This window comes from Amblyraja radiata, chromosome 14 (assembly GCF_010909765.2).
Source record: "Amblyraja radiata isolate CabotCenter1 chromosome 14, sAmbRad1.1.pri, whole genome shotgun sequence".
Lineage (NCBI taxonomy): Eukaryota > Metazoa > Chordata > Chondrichthyes > Rajiformes > Rajidae > Amblyraja > Amblyraja radiata.
Genome location: NC_045969.1, coordinates 21,214,349 through 21,235,610, shown reverse-complemented (window position 1 = coordinate 21,235,610; position 21,262 = coordinate 21,214,349). Strand labels below are relative to the sequence as shown.

Genomic DNA, 21,262 nt, shown 5'->3' with positions numbered 1-21,262 from the left:
AGTGACCTGTTACTAAATGAGTTATTCATCTGATTTGGTGCAAGCATCAAGGACATTTTAGACTGTTCTTATTTTTTTTAATCCTGAAACCTTTGAACTACTTCCAAACTATTTTTTTCATGATGGCGATAAACAGATGCAGCATAGAACTTAAAACAGATTCACTGCTGCAAAGTCCTTGAATGGAATGATAGTAACTCTCGAAGTACTGGTTTATGGCAAAAATAAATTGTGTTGTATTATTCTTCTGCAAGAATAAAACTTTTTTGCTTTCAGTCACCATTGGTGTTTTATTTCCATTATGAGAGGGTTTATTACTGGAGTAAGGGAGTCTTATTGCAAGTGTGTATGGCCTTGGCGAGACTGCATTTTGTAGTATTGCATGTAGTTTTCGACTTCTTTTAGCTAAGAAGGGATGCACTTGCCACAGCAACAATTCAGGTCTGTCCATTACAGGTTTTCCTTTCCAAAGAAAGGTACACCTCCAGCTACTTCCCTCACCTGACATTGTCACAGGCACTTTATCTCATGTGGGCCCCTTGTACGCAGACGACTATTGTAGTTCTTCGTTCTGGTTGAACATAGTTTCTCCTCCATCTATCAACCGGTCATTCTTTCCCCTCAGTACAGAATGCATTCCCAGTGATTGAATTGACATCCAAAAGTGAAGTGATGGATGTTGCACCAATCTTTTTAATTTCACTTCTAAATGAACACTGGATATTAATTACTGACCTACATAAAGGTGATGACTGCATACTCGGGATGACCTCTGGTCCACATTGGAGCACATTACACAAGCATATCACAGCTGATTTCCAATGTAACATTGAGAAGCCTTAAGTGCTTCATAATCCTGTTGTGGACTTTGCATATGATCCACCAAAAACCAACAAAGTCAGATGGACCTGGGTAATCATTGAATATATGTGTTACCTCAGTAGCCACATCTATCAAAGTGAGGTTTAGGATCCTGTGGGTAAGTGCTTACATTGTGAAACTGCTCTGACACAATTGCACTGATTGCAACCAACCAGATGCTGAGACATTCAAGATTCAAGATACATTTAATTGTCACATGTGCCAGATGGCACAGTGAAATGAAATTCCCATACAGCCATACAATAAAAATAAAGGACACAACACACTATAGAATTTAACATAAAACATCCCCACACAGCAGAATCAGAGTTTCCCCACTGTGTGGGAAGGCACCAAAGTCAGTCTCTTCCTCCACTGTTCCCCGTGGTCAGGGCCTCCCCAAGCCCTCCGCAGTTGCAGCTACGGGCGGCCCGATGTCCAGGACCGCTCGCCGGGGTGATTCAAGTCCGACGTCGGGGCTGCGGGACGTCCTCAGCGGCGTGGACACCAGAGTCGGCCCCCTCCTACCGGAGTCGGCGGCTTCCAAAGTCCGCAGGTCGCGCCGGGTGGAGACTGCTGCTGTAGACCCTCTGCAAGGCGCCCCAGAACTCCACGATGTTGTTCAGCGCCGCCCGCGTTGGAAGCTCTCCGCACCAGAGCTCCACGATGTTGGAGCAACGGCTCAACGCTCCGGAGCTCCAAACGGCGACCCAGGTGGGCATCGCCCGCTCCGCGGTGAATCCAGCGCTGTCCCGCCGCTGTAGCAGCCCTGGTCCGGTAATCGGTCCCCGGCAGGAAAGGCCGCTCCGATCCAGCTGGTAGGCCGCGAGGTGGGGGGCGAGGACGCGACTCGGAGAAATAGTCGCGTCCCCGCCAGAAAGAGACTGGGAAACGGTTTCCCCCTTACCCTGCCCCCCTCCCCCACATAGAAAAGTAAAAGTTTCCCCCTAAAACAGACTTTGGACTAACTGAAAATTTAAAAAAAGATAGAAATGACAGACAGGCTGTAGGCAGAGGCTGCTGCCAGTGCATGGGTCTATAATACAGACATTATCTAAGGATTAGAGAACTGGGTAGTGTTTGACAATCAGGCATCCACACTAAAATTAACATAAACAGAAATGAAGCATTGTGTGTGAAACCAGATTCCTACATGCCCAAGAAAGACCTACAGCCCAAGATTGCCCTTGATCAGAGGTCCTGTAATGACCAGAAAATACACTGCAAAAACACAAAGATAATGTTATCATTAAAGGGCCAGTCCCACTTACGTGTCCTTAGCACGCAAATTACGCGACCTCGTGGTCGCGTTGAGCCGGGACGGTCCCGCGAAGGTCGGGCGCGATTACATGCGTACGCACATCCGTCTGGAGCGCGTGACGTCCCTTGAAGATGGACGCAAAGCTGGAGTAACTCAGCGGGCCCGGCAGCATCTCTGGAGAGAAGCAATGGATGACGTTTCGTGTCGAGACTCTTCTTCAGTCTGAAAAGAAGGGTCTTGACCCAAAACGTCACCCATTGCTTCTCTCCAGAGATGCTGCCGGTACCGCTGAGTTACTCCTGCATTTTGTGTCTATCTTCAATTTTCTTGGCCCCGCTCTGGGAGTAGAATTGGGGGTGGATCCGGATCCGCAACGGCCGTGAGCCCCAGGCCGAGTTTGACGATCGTTTGCCAGCTTCTGCTGCTGTTGGAGGTGAGACATTGCGTCGCGACAAGGTCTTGGGCTTGTCCCACTTTGTGCGTCAGTTCCGTGACAGGCCGTTGGCGCGCGAAGATTTCGTTCACTACAAAAATTTCGGAGCCCCGCGCGATGTCGCGCACAGCTACATAACCCTCCGCGCTTCTAAGTGGGACCGGCCCCGCGCGACCATACTATACCCGTGCGCCTCAACGCGACCACGCGTAATTACCGTGCCAAGGACACATAAGTGGGACAGGCCCTTAACTGGATGGACAAAGCCATCAGTCAACATCCATGGATTTACAATCTCCACCTAGTAGTGTCATAGAGTCATATAGCATGGAAACAAGCCCTTCAGCCCAATTCATGCATGCTGACAAAGATGATCCATCTAAGTTTGTACATTTGCCTGCATTTGTCCCATATCTCTCTAACATTTCCTTTCCTTGTAATTGTCCAAGTGCCTATTTAAATGTTATTGAATGCCTCAACTATCTTTTCTGGCAGCTCATTCCACACACTCATCTGTTGTCAGTTTCAAGGAGATAATACTATCCTCAAAACCGAAGAGAGTTTGTGGTTTCAGAGTTAGGATCCTGATTCATCTCAGTACTGTATGTAAATCAGTGGCAGTGGTCAATTTGAGGGATCACTGCTCCTGACCCTCTGTACTTGAACAGAAATATTTCATGCAAACTGCTGAATTCTCTTTCAGCCCCAATTACACTTTAAAAAAATTACATGACCATAAAAGGTCTATTTTAAGTTACTAGTATATTGAATTTGAACAAGATGAAAAGAAATATGGCTAACCACAAAGGATCTTGTCTGGCTTGCGGATAAATGTGCTCATGAAATTGTGCACCACACTTTATATTGATTTTTACTTTTCTCGGGTCAGGCACACAGCCAAAACTCAAAGCAAGGCAATACAAATACTGACGATCAGATCAATAATACATGCACACTTTTAAGATAAAACTAACAATTATGTGTCACAATTAAGTGTCACAAAATTCTTTAAAATACCTTGTATAGTTGCTTTTCTAATGTAGGAAATATGCCAGTCAATTTCACGATTAAATCTTGTCAATAATAATACGCTTGGCTAGCACAGTGGTGTAGTAGTTAGTGATACTGCATCATTGTTCCTGGGATCAATCCAGACCTTACATGCTTGCTATGTGGGTTTCTGCTGGGCGCTCCAGTTTGTTCCTACATCCCAAAGATGTGCCAGGCAGTTAACAAGCCACTGTAACTAAGTGACTCTCATAATCAAAGGGCACCTGAGATTCAGATTCAGATTCAGATTCAATTTTAATTGTCATTGTCAGTGTACAGTACAGAGACAACGAAATGCATTTAGCATCTCCCTGGAAGAGCGACATAGCAAATTATTTAAATAAATAATAATAAGTGATAATAAGTGTCCGGGGGGTGGGGGGGTGATTGGCAGTCACCGAGGTACGTTGTTGAGTAGAGTGACAGCCGCCGGGAAGAAGCTGTTCCTGGACCTGCTGGTTCGGCAACGGAGAGACCTGTAGCGCCTCCCGGATGGTAGGAGGGTAAACAGTCCATGGTTGGGGTGAGAGCAGTCCTTGGCGATGCTGAGCGCCCTCCGCAGACAACGCTTGCTTTGGACAGACTCAATGGAGGGGAGCGAGGAACCGGTGATGCGTTGGGCAATTTTCACCACCCTCTGCAATGCCTTCCGGTCGGAGACAGAGCAGTTGCCATACCATACTGTGATGCAGTTGGTAAGGATGCATCTCGATGGTGCAGCGGTAGAAGTTCACCAGGATCTGAGGAGACAGATGGACCTTCTTCAGTCTCCTCAGGAAGAAGAGACGCTGGTGAGCCTTCTTGATCAGAGTTGAGGTATTGTGGGTCCAAGAGAGGTCATCGGAGATGTTGACTCCCAGGAACCTGAAGCTAGAAACACGTTCCACCTCCGTCCCGTTAATGTGGATGGGGGTGTGCGTGCCGCCCCTGGACTTCCTGAAGTCTACAATGAGCTCCTTGGTCTTCTTGGAGTTAAGGGCCAGGTTGTTGTCAGCGCACCATGCAGGGAAATAAGGGAGGCAGTATTGACATGAGGAGTTGAATGGCCTCCTTCATGATAAGTAAAATATAGGTCAGGATATGAGGGATAACACCTGTGTTCATTTCAAAATACAGCACAGATGGAACCTTGGTTTAACATTTCAACTAAACAATCTGCACTCATTCAGCACTGCAGCTCAGGTTTCTGGAGTTGAACTTGAACCTACAAGCTTCTGACTTAGAGGCAAGAGTGATGTTGTCGACAGCACTGAACCTCGGTTGACACCAGCTGTGATACCTGGTGTAAATTTTACTACAGGGTTCCGTTGATTTCTTCAGTGATACCAGAGAAATCATGCCGGAATGTAGCAACTGATTTACTGAGGAAAAATGTGGAAAACATAAAGATATCACATGCAACTATCTAATCCAACAAAGCATCTAAAGTCCATTATTGCTTGACATGGTGTTCTTGAACGGGAGATATCCAAATATCAGATCTACCTTGCCAAGTTTGCAGCTGGAATTAGTTTAACTGCATTACAAGCATATACAAATTCTTGCAAAGCAGTAAAGAAACAAAGAGAATAGTGCAGTGAAACATTGTTGAAAAAAGCAGATCGCCTCTATTGGGAATTGTAGACCAGGTATGAATTGGGTGCGGGCTGGCAAAAACTAATTACCAATAGGAAAGCAAGAACAATATTAATAATGTACCTATAAAATGAATGAGAGAGTAAACAAGTCAAACTGAGCATTATCACAACTCTCCAGACTGTGCACAAGAAATCCTGAAATCAGATGGTCACACCAGGAAATGTTACAAGTGTTAGTAGTTTAGTTAAGACCAGTCACTGAGACACAAAGCCGACCTCAACTCGAGGGAATAAATCAAAGCAGGATCAAAGGGTCAACTAGGCAGCAAGAACATTTGTACCTCAATCATAAACAATTCAAACTGAGACTTTTCATCCTAATGCACAGATGGCGAGACAAAAGTTGGCATCAAAAATGATTGCCTGGACTCCCGCCTCACCAAGACTCTTTAGATTGATGCCTTGGAAGACGAGATGATCTTAACTGGGATTGCGCAATGAATCTCCTCTTCCCAGCCCTTCTCCAAAGCACTGACTATTAAGCATGAACGGCTGGGCTAATCTTCATCTGCACAATGAAAGCAGAACTACTCTGGGAAATCTGGAAATCATAAAGATGTCACATATCACAGCATATTGTCTGATTCTCATCCAACAATTATTCTGTTATGGAAAAACGACAGGTGAAATGACATTTTGGCATTGCTACGTTTGTTCTTTCTACACTTATCCTCGGTCTAATGAATTTCTTGAGCCTTTGAAGTCTGGTCTTTAGACCGTTGGCTGCAGTGAAGCAAAAAACACTGATCATAACCATTAGTCAGAGCAAAGGCCTTTCTGTGCTTTACATACTTTTAAACAAGGAACTGGCAGAAATTTTACAGAACAAATTTACGAGCTGAAAACTCAACAAAAATTGCTAACCGTGTAATAAAAATTGAAACTACTAAATATTTTGTCATCATATACAGGAAGAGCACAAACCACACTAACATCAACAATGATTATAAACAGAACCATCAATTATTGAGTCTGGAGCATAGACCTCTCGAGAGGAATAGCAGTCTTGTAAAAATGATAAAAATGCTCCAAAATGGAGAGAAAATGTCAGTTGAAAAGAAACTTCAACAAGAGTTATATCCTAAATTCTAAGTAAATTTTATTTTTTGGTAAAACTGTTGAACAGTGATTGTCAAAACACTGCAACTATCTCTGAATAGCAGAGAACAAGGTTGGAATTCCCATTATTCAGTAGCAATACCTCTGGCCCTTACAATCACCAATAGAACAAGTCATTAATGAAAAGGTTTAATTTGTACCAATGCAAGGTTCTCCTAGTGTTGCAAATCACCCAGGTTATCACCAACATTCACTCACAAGTTCAGTGAATGAAAACCTTAAGTTGCTGTCGGTTTGTACTCTTCGAAAAGAATCATGTACATAGTGAGAACTGGATTGTCAGTATAGTACTGAAAATGAGAAAAAAATAGATGTTTACCATCCACATAGCTGTAGACTTCTTCGTAAGTGAAAGATTATTTCACTTTATATCATCCGTTCTTCGACCCCCCCCCCCTCCCGCCCCACTGTGGGGGGGGGGGGGGGGGGGGGTTCAAAGAAGGGATGCCAGAGTACTAGAACAACATTTAAAAGACATTTGGACAGGTACATGGTTCGGACAAATTTAGAGGGATATGGGCCAAACATGGTCGGCATGGGCATGTTTTGCCGTAGGGCCTGTTTCCAGGCTGTATGACTATGTACATTCTGATTAATAATATGCACCAAAACCTGGCCCTTATTCCTTCTGGGAAAGCAAAAGGCAAATAAATCCGACAATTTTGTAGTCATGTTTATCAAAACAAATTGCGTGGGTCTGAAAAACAATTTTTAAAGATTGTATGAAAATATTTCATGCTTGGCCCTGTAGTTGATTCAAGATCTTTAAATCTATTACTGTTCATTCAGATATAGGTATCCTGAACTTATTTTTTTAACCCCCTTTCTAAAGAGGCTATCTGATCTCCCATTATTCTGCGAGTAAGAAATTAAAATAAATATTGTGCACTATTTTCCATTTTAGGTTTCTGTTCTTCCTCAGTGATTCCAGACTGTGATCAAAAAGGTGTTGTTTTTTCATAATACCCTAGTATAAGAACAATATTTGAAAATCCTCATTCGAACATTTCTGGCCCCCCTCCCTTTGTAAACTTGTACACATCTGAAGCTTTATTTGTTTTTGTAACTGTGCTGTCAATTCTATGTTATACTGATAAACACCTACAGCACAATGGCCTTGATATACCTTGCCTATTGCAGTGTATATGTTCCTTGGTTGCTTCTGGGGCCCTGCCACAAGAGCTAAACCACGCATCCAATTACTACAATATTAATCCATCAATTCAAATCATCTTGTGACACTATCATAAACCCGACTCAGTTCTGTGTGTTTGGGTGGATTCAGATAGTGGGCTTGAGTTTGAATTAGCGAGAAGGAGCAGGAGCAACTGAAACTTACAATAGAAGAGCAGGAACTTACCATCTGTGGACTGGTTTCTTCCTCAACTCCAAAGCATGAGGTTTGGACCATAGAAGGTTCGATTATGAATGGTTCTGTGCATGATCTATCGGAACAAGGCAAGCTCCCTAAGCTAGGTGTTGACGAATTTATTATCCATATTCACGAGGAAAATGACTCTACACTGTTGCATCACAAGTTTAGAATATGACAAAGCAGGACATTATGGTTATATAAATTCACCAACAGGGAATTAGTACAATTAGATCCACTCTTGCGTGTTCTGAGATTGCAGTTGTGGAGGGTCATTTCTATCTGTCTATGTCATGCTGAAAACTGGGTGCAGAGAGCTATGAAATAGAGCTTCAACAACATCAGTGCTTCTTTCAACCTTTCCTTTGGGTAGGTTAGCCATCATGTTGATGGAGAGCCCTAATCGGCAATAGAACACATACGAGACAGTCAACTTTCAGGCTGTGCACACCATTTTACTTGACCTTCATCTGGAGAGTTTTTGAATTACAGAATACAGTAGCATTGATAGTAATTGAAATAGAACAGAGAACAATTTTTGAACCATTGATTGTGTGCAGACGGACAGCTCAGTCTGCACTTAGCTTAATGTGTGCTCTGGTAGTCTTCCTGGCTGCAGAATTGTTTCCATAGCAACAACTAATGCACCATTATCTGTCCTGCCAAAGTCTTGATGATAAGTGAGCCTTCACCTCCATCACTGTTATGACTCTTTGTACTGCAAAATTACTGAGGGAGACTCTGGCAGGACAATAGTGTAAGATGACCTTAATTTATACAGGAATGTAAGGCCTTATTTTCCCCTTATAGTGGGAAAAACAGCTATCAGATTTTGGAGCTCAACCTTTCTAAGCACTGCTTACTACTGAAGCTTATGTAAGGTTATCATTAGTTATAGCTGAAATGGCTATGCTTTGAATTTGAATAACCATTCCTGAAATCAGCCTTTGTCTTCAAGCAAGTTTTGCAGAGGCAATTGTCTTGAAACAAAAATACTGTCTCTCCTTCCTGGGACCTGGATACCGATTTGCATGACTCGATTATATTCCAGCTGTACACTGAGAGAGAAGCTTTTCTGTTGGCATGACCCGTGGATGTTCTGGATGGCTGTTTGGTTCCAACAGTGTACGTTGTGAATCCAGTAATATAATGAAACTGCAATGTCCTGACATGCTGTAATTGCTTTTCAATGGGAAAATGATTGAAGTGCTTGCCCTGCTATGCAATTCATTAGTCACCTGCTCAGTGCATCTGTCTCCTACAAATAGGCATACATTCCTGTTGTTCCCCTGTGGAATGGATCAAAAAGGAAACTACTATTAGCAGTGTCATCTATGTGTCGTCTGCAGGTGCCCTTGCAAAGTACAGTATGGCTCAGCAACTGAGCCTTTGCCGAGCTATAGCAATGCCTAGGGCTGTTCATACATTCCTTGTGGTTACAGCAAATATGAGCAGTCACCTGGTGTTACCAGTCATCTCTGGCACTTCACATTTGTTTATACACTATGTGGGACTTGAACATTTGTCACTTCTACTGATAAAAACTGAAATAGTACCTCTAAAGGCTGACATGGGACTTACTTTTGTTCCCAATGAATGTCTGTGTCAGCAATAAATGTCATTAATCCAAGAGTTTCGTTCTTAGACATCAAGAACTCCACATACATTTTCTTCAAAATGATCATCGAGTTTACATACTAATTGTGCTTGTCTGTAGGATATACCGATCAAGCAACATGACTGGTGAAAAAGGCCAAAAGAGTCCAAGAGTGGGGCATCAAGTAAATAAGAATTTGCATATACAATAAGATATAAAGCCTGAATAACTGGAATTAATTGAGCTTTATGGAGACTGAAAACCGATGTGCCTCTTTTAAGTCATTTTACATGATGGATACTACCTAATTTTGCCAAAAGCTAATAAAAATGGAAGAAAACCATTCCTGAACTGAACAACAATTAAAAATATTAAGCACTGTTTGTGAAAGGACTATGTGTTGCAAATCAGTTTTTAAAATTTTGGTGTCAGCACAAATCATTGTGAAATACAAATATTTAGATTCTGAAATGAGAAACAGTTGAGAGGAATATAATTTTTAACACAGGCCATACATGATGACTGTCTAGTGTATTTATTTAAAGAATAAAGCGATCATCATTATCATGGCTCTTTTGATATATTCACTGTGGACATTTGGCTCAGTTCTTTATGGACATAGAACAGTACAGCACACGAACAGGCTGCTTGGGCCACAATGTCTGTGAGATTTTCTCTTACATCTCAATTTAGAAATTGCCGGCCTGAATGTTGATCAAAAAGATCAACATCCTTCTGCTAGAGGAACTCAGGCAGCATCTGTGGAGGGAAATGGACAGATTGTGGCAGCACCCAGTGGTTAGGCCACTTGCTATGCGAACTCTCGGCATTCGGGGGTAGGGTCACGAGACTGGGCAATGGCAGGGAGGAGTTGGCACGGGGTATAGGGGTGTGCAGGGCCGGCGTTAAGCCGATTTGACCGATTGCTCCCAATTGGGCCCCGCGCCTAAGCGGGGCCCCGCACTAATGTTCAGTATTTCGTACGGAAATACGAATTCTCTTTGTTAAATAAAGATTTTTTTTAATTCGCCATCCGGATTTTTTTTAAACGAACATGTATAACAACCGCTGCACGGCCATCATACACAAACGATTTGTTAACTAGTGCTGTTAGCACTTCTTAACGGTAAGTACTTAACACCTTGTTATGCAATGTCATGAATCTGCATCTATCCGCATTCCTCAGTAAATGTTATAGTGTTTTGAACAAGTATTAATGACACCGTGTTCCTTTGAATTAAATTCACGCGGCGTCATTAATACTTGTTTAAAACACAATTACATTTACTGAGGAATGTAGATCGATGACACGTTGAGAATTTCATTTAACTCACCATCATGAGTGAGGGCCCCGGACCGCGAGAAGGGGCTTCTTCCTGGTGTGCAGGTTAGTCATTCACCTGCCGACCCACGTTGTGTCCAAAGATCTCTTATAGCGGATCTTTGGTTGTGTCTCTCTGTCTTTTGCTCACTCCCTCCCTCCCTCCCTCCTTCTCTCTCGCTCTCTCTCCCGCTCCCCATATTGTCTCTCTCTAGCTCTCCCACTCCCTCTCTATCACCCTGTCCCCTCAGCATTCCCGGAATCATTGACGTTTTGCAGTAGACAAAAATGCTGGAGAAACCCTGCGGGTGAGGCAGCCGCCTGGCCCGCTGAGTTCCTCCAGCACTCTGTGTTTTTTGTTTGGCTCTGAAGTTGAAGGTGGCTCAGCGGGACGGGCAGCGGCTCTGGGGAGGGGGTTGTGTTTCTGGTCGAGACCCTTCTTCAGACAATCACAAGTACTCTCACCGACGCGAGTTCAGTTCGGTCTGAAGAAGGGTCTTCTCTCCAGAGTCGCTGCGCTGCCTGGCCTGCTGAGTTACTCCAGCTTTATATCTATCTTCAATTTCAGAGAATTACAATTTCTCACGGGGGGCTTATAACGTCTCTAAACCCCTCTGGGACCCTCTGAACACCTCTAAAACTCCTCTAGCCCCCCTATTTCCCTCTATTCCCCTCTAAACAATTGTAAACACACCTGAACCCATCTGAAGCCCTCTAAACATCTCTAAACCGTTTAAACCCCTCTAAACTAGGAGGCTGCAAGGTGACTTGGATAGGCTGGGTGAGTGGGCAAATGCATGGGAGATGCAGTATAATGTGGATAAATGTGAGGTTATCCACTTTGGTGGCAAAAACAGGAAAGTAGACTATTATCTGAATTGTGGCCGATTAGGAAAAGGGGAGATGCAACGAGATGCAACGAAAAATGCTCACGGCAGACCAAACGTGTTAAACAGAAATTGGTCAGATATTGAGCTTTACACAGTGAGAAATCATGTGAAATAATCACTGAATTTAATTTTAAATGAATGTACCTGCATGTTATACTGTTTAGTTTGGAGATACCACCAGATAGTCTGGTTGATACAACCAGATTAGTTTGGAGATACAACCAGATTAGTTTGGAGATACAACCAGATAGTCCACTGAGTTCACACCGACCAGCGATTTTTGTTACAGATTTGACAAATTTATTTGGCGGCCAATCAAACGCTGTCTCTAAGGGGGTTGCATCCAATCACCAACCAGCTTGCCTTAAAATTCCCGAAACTACACGAAATATAAACATACATAAATTTTTACTTTTCTAGAGTAGGGGCCCCGCCATCAGTTTTCTAATTGGGCCCCGCAATTCCTAGCACCGGCCCTGGGGGTGTGTCCTAGTATATAACGAACCCCGGGTCAACCTTCCCTCTCTCTTTCTCTTCTCTCTTCGCGTGAGTGTCCTGCCACCTCAGCAAGAGCCCAGCTCAAGCCCACGAGGCAACAGCCTCGCAGCAGCAACAATTACTTTTGTGTTAAGAGGACTAAACGTGCATGTATATCTATCCTATAATGCCTGAATAAAGACACCGTTTATTCACGACGTTTGGTGTCTCGACAAGACAATATTTCAAGTTGGCTCCCTTCTTGAGAATGGAGCAGAGGGGAATTAGTTGAGAGAAAGAGATGAGAGGAAGGAGTGGGGCAAGAACTTGAAAATGATAGGTGGATCCAAGTGAGATAGTGTGGTTTAGCAGATGTCAAGTGGGGGAGAGAAGGATGGAGACAGTCACAAGGGCTGGAGGTAATGTGGAGAAGACCAAAGGGTGAAAATGGTGGAATCTGATCAGGAAGGAAGTTGAGGAGTGAAGTGTAGAATCGGAGGGAGTGATGGTAGGTAGTACAGAATAGAGGGTACGGGAGGGAGGGGAAAGAACAGGCGATCCATAGGAGGGAGGGGTAGGTGATGAGTGGGTGAAGGAGGGGGAAAATAACTGGGTGACCAGTGGACAGGTAGGTGTGTGCTGGGTAGAGTTGAGATGGGAAGGTTACCTGAAATTGGAGAATTCAATGTTCATGCCGTTGGGCTGTAAGCTACCCAAGTGGAATATGACGTGTTATTCTTCTAGTTTGTGTGTGGCATTCATTCTGCCAATGGAGGAGGCTGAATATTGCATGACTGGGATAGCAAGTCATTATGTTTTATAACAATGTCTCTCCAAATACAATCTTCATTTTCATGTTAGCACTATAAATCTGGGGTAATGTTGCTTGTACACATGCTTCTTAAGAACAGGACTATCCCACAGTACTGCTATTAGCAACACATAAAACAAAGAACTGTAATCCACATTAACCCATTTAGTCTCACCTTAATAGATCTGTCCATCCCAGCTGTCTCTTCTGCAAATTGAATACCTTTATTTGTCATTCAGACCTTTCGGTCTGAACGAAATGCTGTTGCCTGCAGCCATACATGTAATAATAACAAAACACAATAAACACAAATTAACATCCACCACAGTGAGTTCACCAAACACCTCCTCACTGTGATGGAGGCAAAAGTCTTAGAGTTACTGTCTCTTCCCTCCTCTTCTCCCTCTGCGCCGAGGCGATACCCCACCGGGCGATGGCGGCCCGGGGGGTGGTCGAAGCTGCCCGCAGCTGTTGCAACGGGTGCTCCGGAAAACAGGCACCAGCCAGTGACCTGCGAGCTCCCGACATTGTCCTCCACCGGCCCGCGGCCGAGCCCAGGATCCAGGTCGCCGCCGCCTCAGCCGCCGTAGCACCGTCTCCACTCCGCACCGGGCCGCCCACAAGGCAGCGTCTCAGCCCCGCACCGGGCTGCTCACACGGGAGCACCTTCCAGCCGGTAGCCGTGCCGGCCGCACAGGAGTGTCTCAGCTCCGCACCAGGCCGCTCGCTCGGGAGCGCCTTCCAGCCGGTAGCCGTGCCGGCCGCACAGGAGTGTCTCAGCTCCGCACCGGGCTGCTCACACGGGAGCACCTTCCAGCCGGTAGCCGTGCCGGCCGCACAGGAGTGTCTCAGCCCCGCACCAGGCCGCTCGCTCGGGAGCGCCTTCCAGCCAGTAGCCGTGCCGGCCGCACAGGAGTGTCTCAGCCCCGCACCGTTCGCCCTCATCGGAGCGCCGAGTCGTGCCGCTACCCGGACGTCGCCACAGCTCGAAGACGGCCAGCCTCGCGTTGGTGAGTCCTGGCTGGCTCTACCTCCGGAGCCTCGAGGTCGGTCGCAGGTTGGAGGCCGCCAGCTCCGCCATTAGGCCTCAGCGCAGATGGGGGAAGAGAAGGGGGATACGACAAAAAGTCGCATTCCCCCGAAGGGAGAGACAGAAAGCTCTGTTTCACCCTCCCCCCACACACATAACACCACCTAATAACCAAAAAATTACTAAACTAGACAAAAAAAAAACGACATAAAAAGTAAAAACAGACAGACTGCAGGCGAGCCGCAGCTGTATCACAGCGCCGCCACTTCCGGTAAAATGAAATGTTACTTGCTTTTTTTCTCTTACCTAGTTCTGACAAAGGATCTTGGACCTTGAATTTTGAGCACTGTTTCTTTTTCCACAGATGCTGCCTGGTCTGCATGTTTCTAGCATTTCCTGTTTACACTTCAGATTTCCAGCATCTGCAGTTTTATTCTCCTTTACTATAACGATTTAACTGCTAGCTTCACACATACCTATTGCTTCTCATTCTGTCTGAAGATTAGCTCCAGGCTATTTCACAAGTAATGGTCATTGTAGTGGCCATTTGGCTTGTTTTGTGTGTCATTGATTATGGCACGTGTCTTTAAATTTCAGACTGCCCGTTATATTGTGGGCGGGATTTATGACGTATTTTAGGGCATGTTTGGAGCTAAGTTTCTTGTGCAGAAGCTTAGTTTTTAGTTTAGTTTTGGACCAGCATGGGGAAGGTTTACCCTTTGACCATGCAAAGTGTAACGGAGACACGAGGAGTTTTCTAACCTTTAAAGCGATATGTTGGAGTTTGATGAAGTGTGTAGTGTACGAGTCGGAAGAAGTTTGGATATACCTTATTGTTTTTCATCAACAATAAATAATCTATTAATCAAAAGACTGTGTTATGAAGATTTATCTGTGAAGAAGCTCTGAAGGTCTCCAACTGAGAGCTTGCATGCGTACAAAGACATTCTCCTTAACCATGTAGTCCAGTTAGCGGCTAGAAGGAGTAATCTCTTGAACGATATAAAAATCTGTCGCTACAGTCATGTTAAAGATAAATATGATGCACTTCGGTAGGGAAATAAAATTCAACACAGATGGTGGGAGTCATTGGTGATGGTCAATAAAAGTGAGAATTAAGCAGCATTTGTTAAAAATAATAATTACTTGCATCAGCTCAAGGGTTTAATGACAATCTCCTAACCTTGCTGAAATTCAGGCCATCAAGAATTAGATTTTTACACACACAGAAAAAGTAATTAATAGATGTCACTGTACCATGAGTTTAAAAATATTATATATTTATAAAACATGCATTTCACAATGTACTTAAAAAAAATTATGTTATTGCTGACCGTAGTTCTCCTAGATCCTGTACATTGCTTTATTGACCTGTAATGAAATAATTATCTTTGGGATAATTATCATGCCTTATCCCCCACAAAAAGTTTTTGTCACTCTCAATGTGAATTTTCTCTTTGTCTTTGTTTTTAATATTAGAGAGGACATTGCAAATTTCAATATTCTGCATGTATTCTTTTGAACATACTGTTGCTATTTGGTTTTATTTACACCACTAGTTCTCTATTCTACGTTCTGTTCTTCCTTATCCTCCTTCCATAGCCACAGTGGCACAACTAGGACTATTGCCTCACTCTTCCAGTAAGATGGGTTCAATCCTGACCTCTGTGACGAGTTTGCATGTTCTCCCTGTAATTGTGTGGGTTTCCCAGGTGCTCTGGTTTGGCAGGTTAATTGGCATTATAAATTGAGCTAGTGTGTAGGTGAGAGGTCACTTCTCAGGGTAGTTGATGAAAACGAGAGGAGAATAAAATGAGATTAGTGAAATTGAGTGCATGATGACTGGCATAGATTTGTTAAACCAAAGGGCCTGTTTCTGCGCTATATGACCCTATGTTTTATTCCTTCTCTCTGAAGCTCAACACAATAAATTTTCATATGATTTGATAGTGTGGGATCATTAGTGTCATGTCAAATCTTGAGTTTATAAACATCTACTTACAGTTAAGTGTTAATGGAAAATAAACAAGATTTTATTGTGTGTTTTCTGATGCCAATGGAGTTGCAAAGCTACCTGTTCTGATATTAGCTAAAAGTCCAGATTAGATATTGAATCTGACTCTTTTATATTTCTGAAACTCTGTTCTCTTCCTCTCAGAGGGTCAGGAGTCTGGAATGTTCTTCTTCAATGGATGATGGATGTAGAAATTTGAATATTTTTTTAAAGACAAAGGCAAGTTTATTCTTGATACTCAAGGGGGTGAAATATTTCTGTGGGCAGACTGGGTAGAATGGAATGCGAAGTTGAAGTTACACTTGAATCACACCTGATCCAAGTAATTGGCTGAGCAGACTTGAGAGCCTGAATGACCTGCTCCTAATAATGTCTGTGTGTGTGTTTGCATAACTATCCTGGGCAGTAAAGTTATTAATTGAGCTAAGCAGAACCAGGCTGACTTTAATTTACAATTGAGATTGAATAGGTCAATGCACAAGGTTTGGCAAGTTAGCCATCAACTGCATATTTGTTTTATGAGAAAGCACCCAATAATATTTGCTGTCAGCAGCACCAGTGCAATGCGTTTCCTCTTTTTCTAATCTGATTGGTTTCTGTCACAAGGGTGTTGCGGAGAACTGTGAAGAATGGCATAGCAACAGAGTTAATGGCTAATGGTAACCATGTCATTTTTCACTGTCATTCTTTCCATAGCTTCAGGTTCAGAACTGAAGTGGAAAGTAATCATTCTGAATCGCCAGTGGTTTGTTGCGAAATGAACTACCCACCTCGGATACAGTCTTGATAGCCAATCAACTGCTCTTTTAGATTTATCAATTTTTTAAAACTCTAGATCACTTTAAGGAATTTAACAGTTGGCTCGTTGATTATTCTGCTTCCTTATTTTCAGCATTATCTGGCTTGAAGCCCTTGGGAAAACTGGAAGATGGTGAACAGATTGCTACGTGAGGAACACTGCTTGCAAAAGGTACACAGAAAAGCTTTCATAAAGATCAAATTCCCTTGAGCTCGATAGAAAAACCTAACCAAAGAAAATACAGATAAGAGAAGTTGTTACCACTATGATGCACTGGCCAGTTTTTACAAAAGATATTTTGAAATATTAACACAGATATGTCCCTTTGATTACATTGTCTGTCTATCTTGGGTAGGCTTTTTTTCGAATAAAGAACAGGCTGCTTTTAGTTCAATGAATAAACACTTCCCGGGAGCAAAGCGGAAATATACAGATTAGATCCTAAACGTGAGCCAAGTCAACCTGTGTTCAGAGGGGACCAAACATTTGGGTGCAGATTTTTGCATCCGATTGCTGAAAATGACCCCTGTTGACAATATGCTAATTTAGACAACAGTGTTGAATTTCATCTGGCAATGCTTTATGTATCTGCATAATCTTCCCATGGGCCTTTTTCAATGTAACTCACCCCTTTTATAAAAAATGGTTATGATCATTAAAAAAATCTGTGATAATGTAGACAGGAAATTCAACATGAATAACACTGACTAGATGCATCCAGATGAATGTATGTTGGTCAATTTGGCAAGATGCTCTAAGGCTGTAAAAAAACATTCAACTAGAACTAGGAAATTAGACTCTAATATTACTAATTATATTTGGGACTATAGATCACATAGAATCACAAAAAAACACTTATGTAAACCAAAAGAGGTCGGGGGACTTTCACTTCCGAATTTTATGTATTATTACTGGGCAGTGCATATTAAGAATATGATTTATTGGTTGGATAGTTCTACCCAACAGACAGAATGGATAAAAATGGAGAAGGAGGATTGCCATCCTTGTAATATAGGAACGATCCTCTTCTCCCCAAAAAAACTGAATAACACAATATATAAGAAGAACCCAATTATATATGGTACAATAAGAATTTGGAAACAAATAAAATTATCTTTAAAATTAAGAAATCTATCACTGTTAATGCCAATAGCGAATAACCCTTTATTTAAACCATCTCTTATTGATAAGACATATAACCAATGGGAAAGTCTCGGAATTAGAAGGATCGGGGATATGTACGAAATGGGAAACTTACTATCATTCCAACAACTACAATTAAAATTTAAATTGAAAAACAACCAATATTTTAAATATCTTCAGATTTGCGATTTCGTGAAAAAATATATACAAGGATATCAAAAAGTAACTCCTGACTTATTGGAAGAAGCAATGAATATTGAAGCTGACTCACAAAAATTAATATCATATTTATATAATAGTATTCTAAATATAGACCTACCATCGACAGAGGTACTTAGAGAAGAGTGGGAACGGGAACTAATGATAAAAATTACGAAGGTTAAATGGGAAAAATACCTGATATATATTCACAAATGTTCAATTAATGTAAGACATAATCTAATTCAATTTAAAATTGTACATAGATTATATTATTCAAAAACAAGATTGAACAAATTTTATCCAAATATATCCGCCACTTGTGATAAATGTCTAGCCCAAAAGGCAACTATAACACACTCCTTAGTTTCCTGCATAAAACTTTATAGATTTTGGAATGATATTTTTGAAATATTTACAAAATTATTCAAGACAAGAATGGAACCTAATACTGAAATGATTATATTTGGCGTAATGGAAGATGGGAATAAATTGAACACATCTCAAAATCTATTCCTTAACTATGGTTTAATAATAGCAAAAAAATTAATTCTTAAATTTTGGAAGGGTACATCAATACCAACGCTTAAAATGTGGATTGCAAGTATGTTGGACACCGCTCATCTTGAGGAAATGCGATTCCTCCTAATGGATAAATCAGACCAATTCATAACGAGTTGGTCTCCATTCGTTGTTTTTTTGGAATCATATGGTGCAATACAATTGTAAAAAATAACTGTTTCAGGACTGGACGAGGGTTGGTCAAGACTATAAATAATGATCTCCTTTTCTTTTTTTCTTTTCTTTTCTCTATTCTCTCTCTCAACTTTCTTCATTTACTCGTTTTCTTTTTTCACACACTATATATTTCACATCTTTCTATCCTTTACTATCTAACTTCTTTTTCTTATTCTAATCTTTTTTCAGTGTAATAAAAAAAAAAAAAAAAGAAGTTGTACATAAAATGTATTATGAAAATATATATTAGGCACTTTGGTGCCATATGACTGTACTTACTTCTAATAAAATAAAATATTTAAAAAAAAAAAAAAAAAACTAGAACTAGGAGTCAGTGTCTTTCGCAGAGAAGATGCAGAAAATCGAATACGTGAATCGCACTAATTGATAACAGCTCGTCGGATAATTTTTCAAGAGCCATTAAATCCAGATCAACATCCGATTGAGGCTTCTGCTGCTATCTTCACCCAGAATGAGCAAGGAGAATATGCTTTTTTTTTAAAGCAGTGGCCCTGGACATTTTCTAAGCTTCCGTAATGTATTATTGTATCCACTTAAAGTAATTCCCAAGATCTCTTTCTTATCTGCTCATCTCTCCCCCTCTTCCCCTCCCCACCCCCTGCAAGTTGCTCCTACAACCCTCTATTCCTTTCCACTCATCTCCTACCCCTCCCTACATTTTCCTTGATCCCTCCCTTTCCTCACCCCCACTACCACTCATATCCCTCCCTCCGGCTTTACTATTTGCCTTTGTTATTATCTCCACCCCTACCACTCTTTACCATCTTTCTCCCCCATCCCATCAGTCCTGAACTGAAATGGCATCTGTCCATTTCCCTCCATAGATGCTGCCTTATCTGCTGTCCCTGCAGCATTTTTTTAAATTCAAGATTCCAGCATCTACAGTTTATTGTGCCTACATTAAAATTTAATTGCCTTACTGCATAAAATGCAAACAATCTACCAGTAGTAATTGAACATACTTCGGTCCACAATAAGTAATCTTCCGTCACTTAACGTGGCGGAACGTGATGAATTAGGAGCACAGATTACAATTAAAGAAATCGAAGAGACTCACAATTCATTGAAGAATGGCAAAACACTAGGCCCAGACGGGTTTAGTAATGGATTTTATAAAACATTTTATGATGTAATATCCCGCGTTTACATAACCTTTATAAACACGCATTTAAAGAACAGTCGCTATCACAAGCCTTAGCCGAATCAACTATCACACTGATACCCAAAAAAGATAAAGATCGGGAAGACCCGGGATCATACAGAGCAATTGTCCTGTTATATACAGATCAGAAAATATTAGCTAAAACCCTGGCAAGAAGATTAAGTAAATACGTTAATAAATTAATACATTCTGATCAAACTGGGTTTATACCCAAGAGACACTCATTTAACAATTTGAGATGCCTGTTTAATATAATGTACTCACACAGAACGATAAAGGAAGACTTATCAGTTATTTCATTAGACGCAGAAAAAGCATTTGACCAAGTAGAATGGAAATATCTTTTTACAGTATTGCAAAAATTCCAGTTGGGAGAAAATTTTATTTCATGGATAAAATTGCTATATGACAAGACGACTGCCAGAATACTGACTAATCATGTACTCTCACCTAAATTTCAGCTATCCAGGGGCAATAGACAGGGATGTGCATTATCACCCGTTATTTGCCCTCGCGATTGAACCTTTAGCGGAAAGTATAAGAGTACATCCGAATATTCACGGCTATAACACTAAACATTCCAATAATAAAAATCATTATATGCAGATGATGTATTACTTTATATCACCAATTTCCAAGTTAGCATTCCAAGTATACTAAATCTTATAGAGGAAATTGGTTCCTTTTCAGGATATAGAATAAATTGGAACAAAAGTGAAATCATGTCAATAAAACCTCAAGATCCGACACACCTTCTAAAATTCTCTTTTAGAATTGCTACGGAAAAATATTAAATATCTTGGCGTTCACGTAACTAGAAAATACACTTCTCTATTTCAAGCAAACTTTCCTCCTTTAATTACCAAACTAAATGCCCGTACTCAATTTTGGAAAACGCTTCCGATGTCTCTCATAGGCAAAATAAATGCCATAAAGATGATCTTCCTTCCACAAATCCTGTACTTATTTCAATCAATACCGATTTATCTTCCTAAAATTTTTTTTTTAAACTTGACTCTCTGATCACAAACTTTATTTGGGATTATAGAACACATAGAATCCATAAACGTAAACCTAAAGAAATCGGCGGATTGGCTCTCCACAATTTTTTATACTATTACTGGGCAACGAATATTAAAAATGTAATCTATTGGATGGGCAACATGCCAACAGGTAAAATGGTTAATAATGGAGAGAGAGGATTGTTCTCCTTTTAATATAGACGCGATTCTTCTCTCTCCAATAAATTTGAAGAAAACACTATATGAGAAAAATCCGATTACCCTACAAATCTGGAAACAAGTGAAGTCAACCCTTAAACTGAGAAA

General features: G+C 41.6%; 1 protein-coding gene and 1 long non-coding RNA gene across 2 annotated transcripts in view; both read right to left on the bottom strand.

Annotated features, from left to right (window-relative positions):
- LOC116980481 overlaps window positions 1-21,262 on the bottom strand; it is a 105,141-nt gene that overhangs the window by 10,754 nt on the left and 73,125 nt on the right. The gene's annotated exons all lie outside the window — the stretch shown is intronic.
- On the bottom strand, window positions 15,478-21,100 carry LOC116980482. Its single transcript, XR_004413980.1, has 3 exons — window positions 21,003-21,100; window positions 19,534-19,540; window positions 15,478-15,488 (listed from the first exon to the last, which is right to left on the bottom strand). It is a non-coding gene; the product is annotated as an uncharacterized LOC116980482 (long non-coding RNA).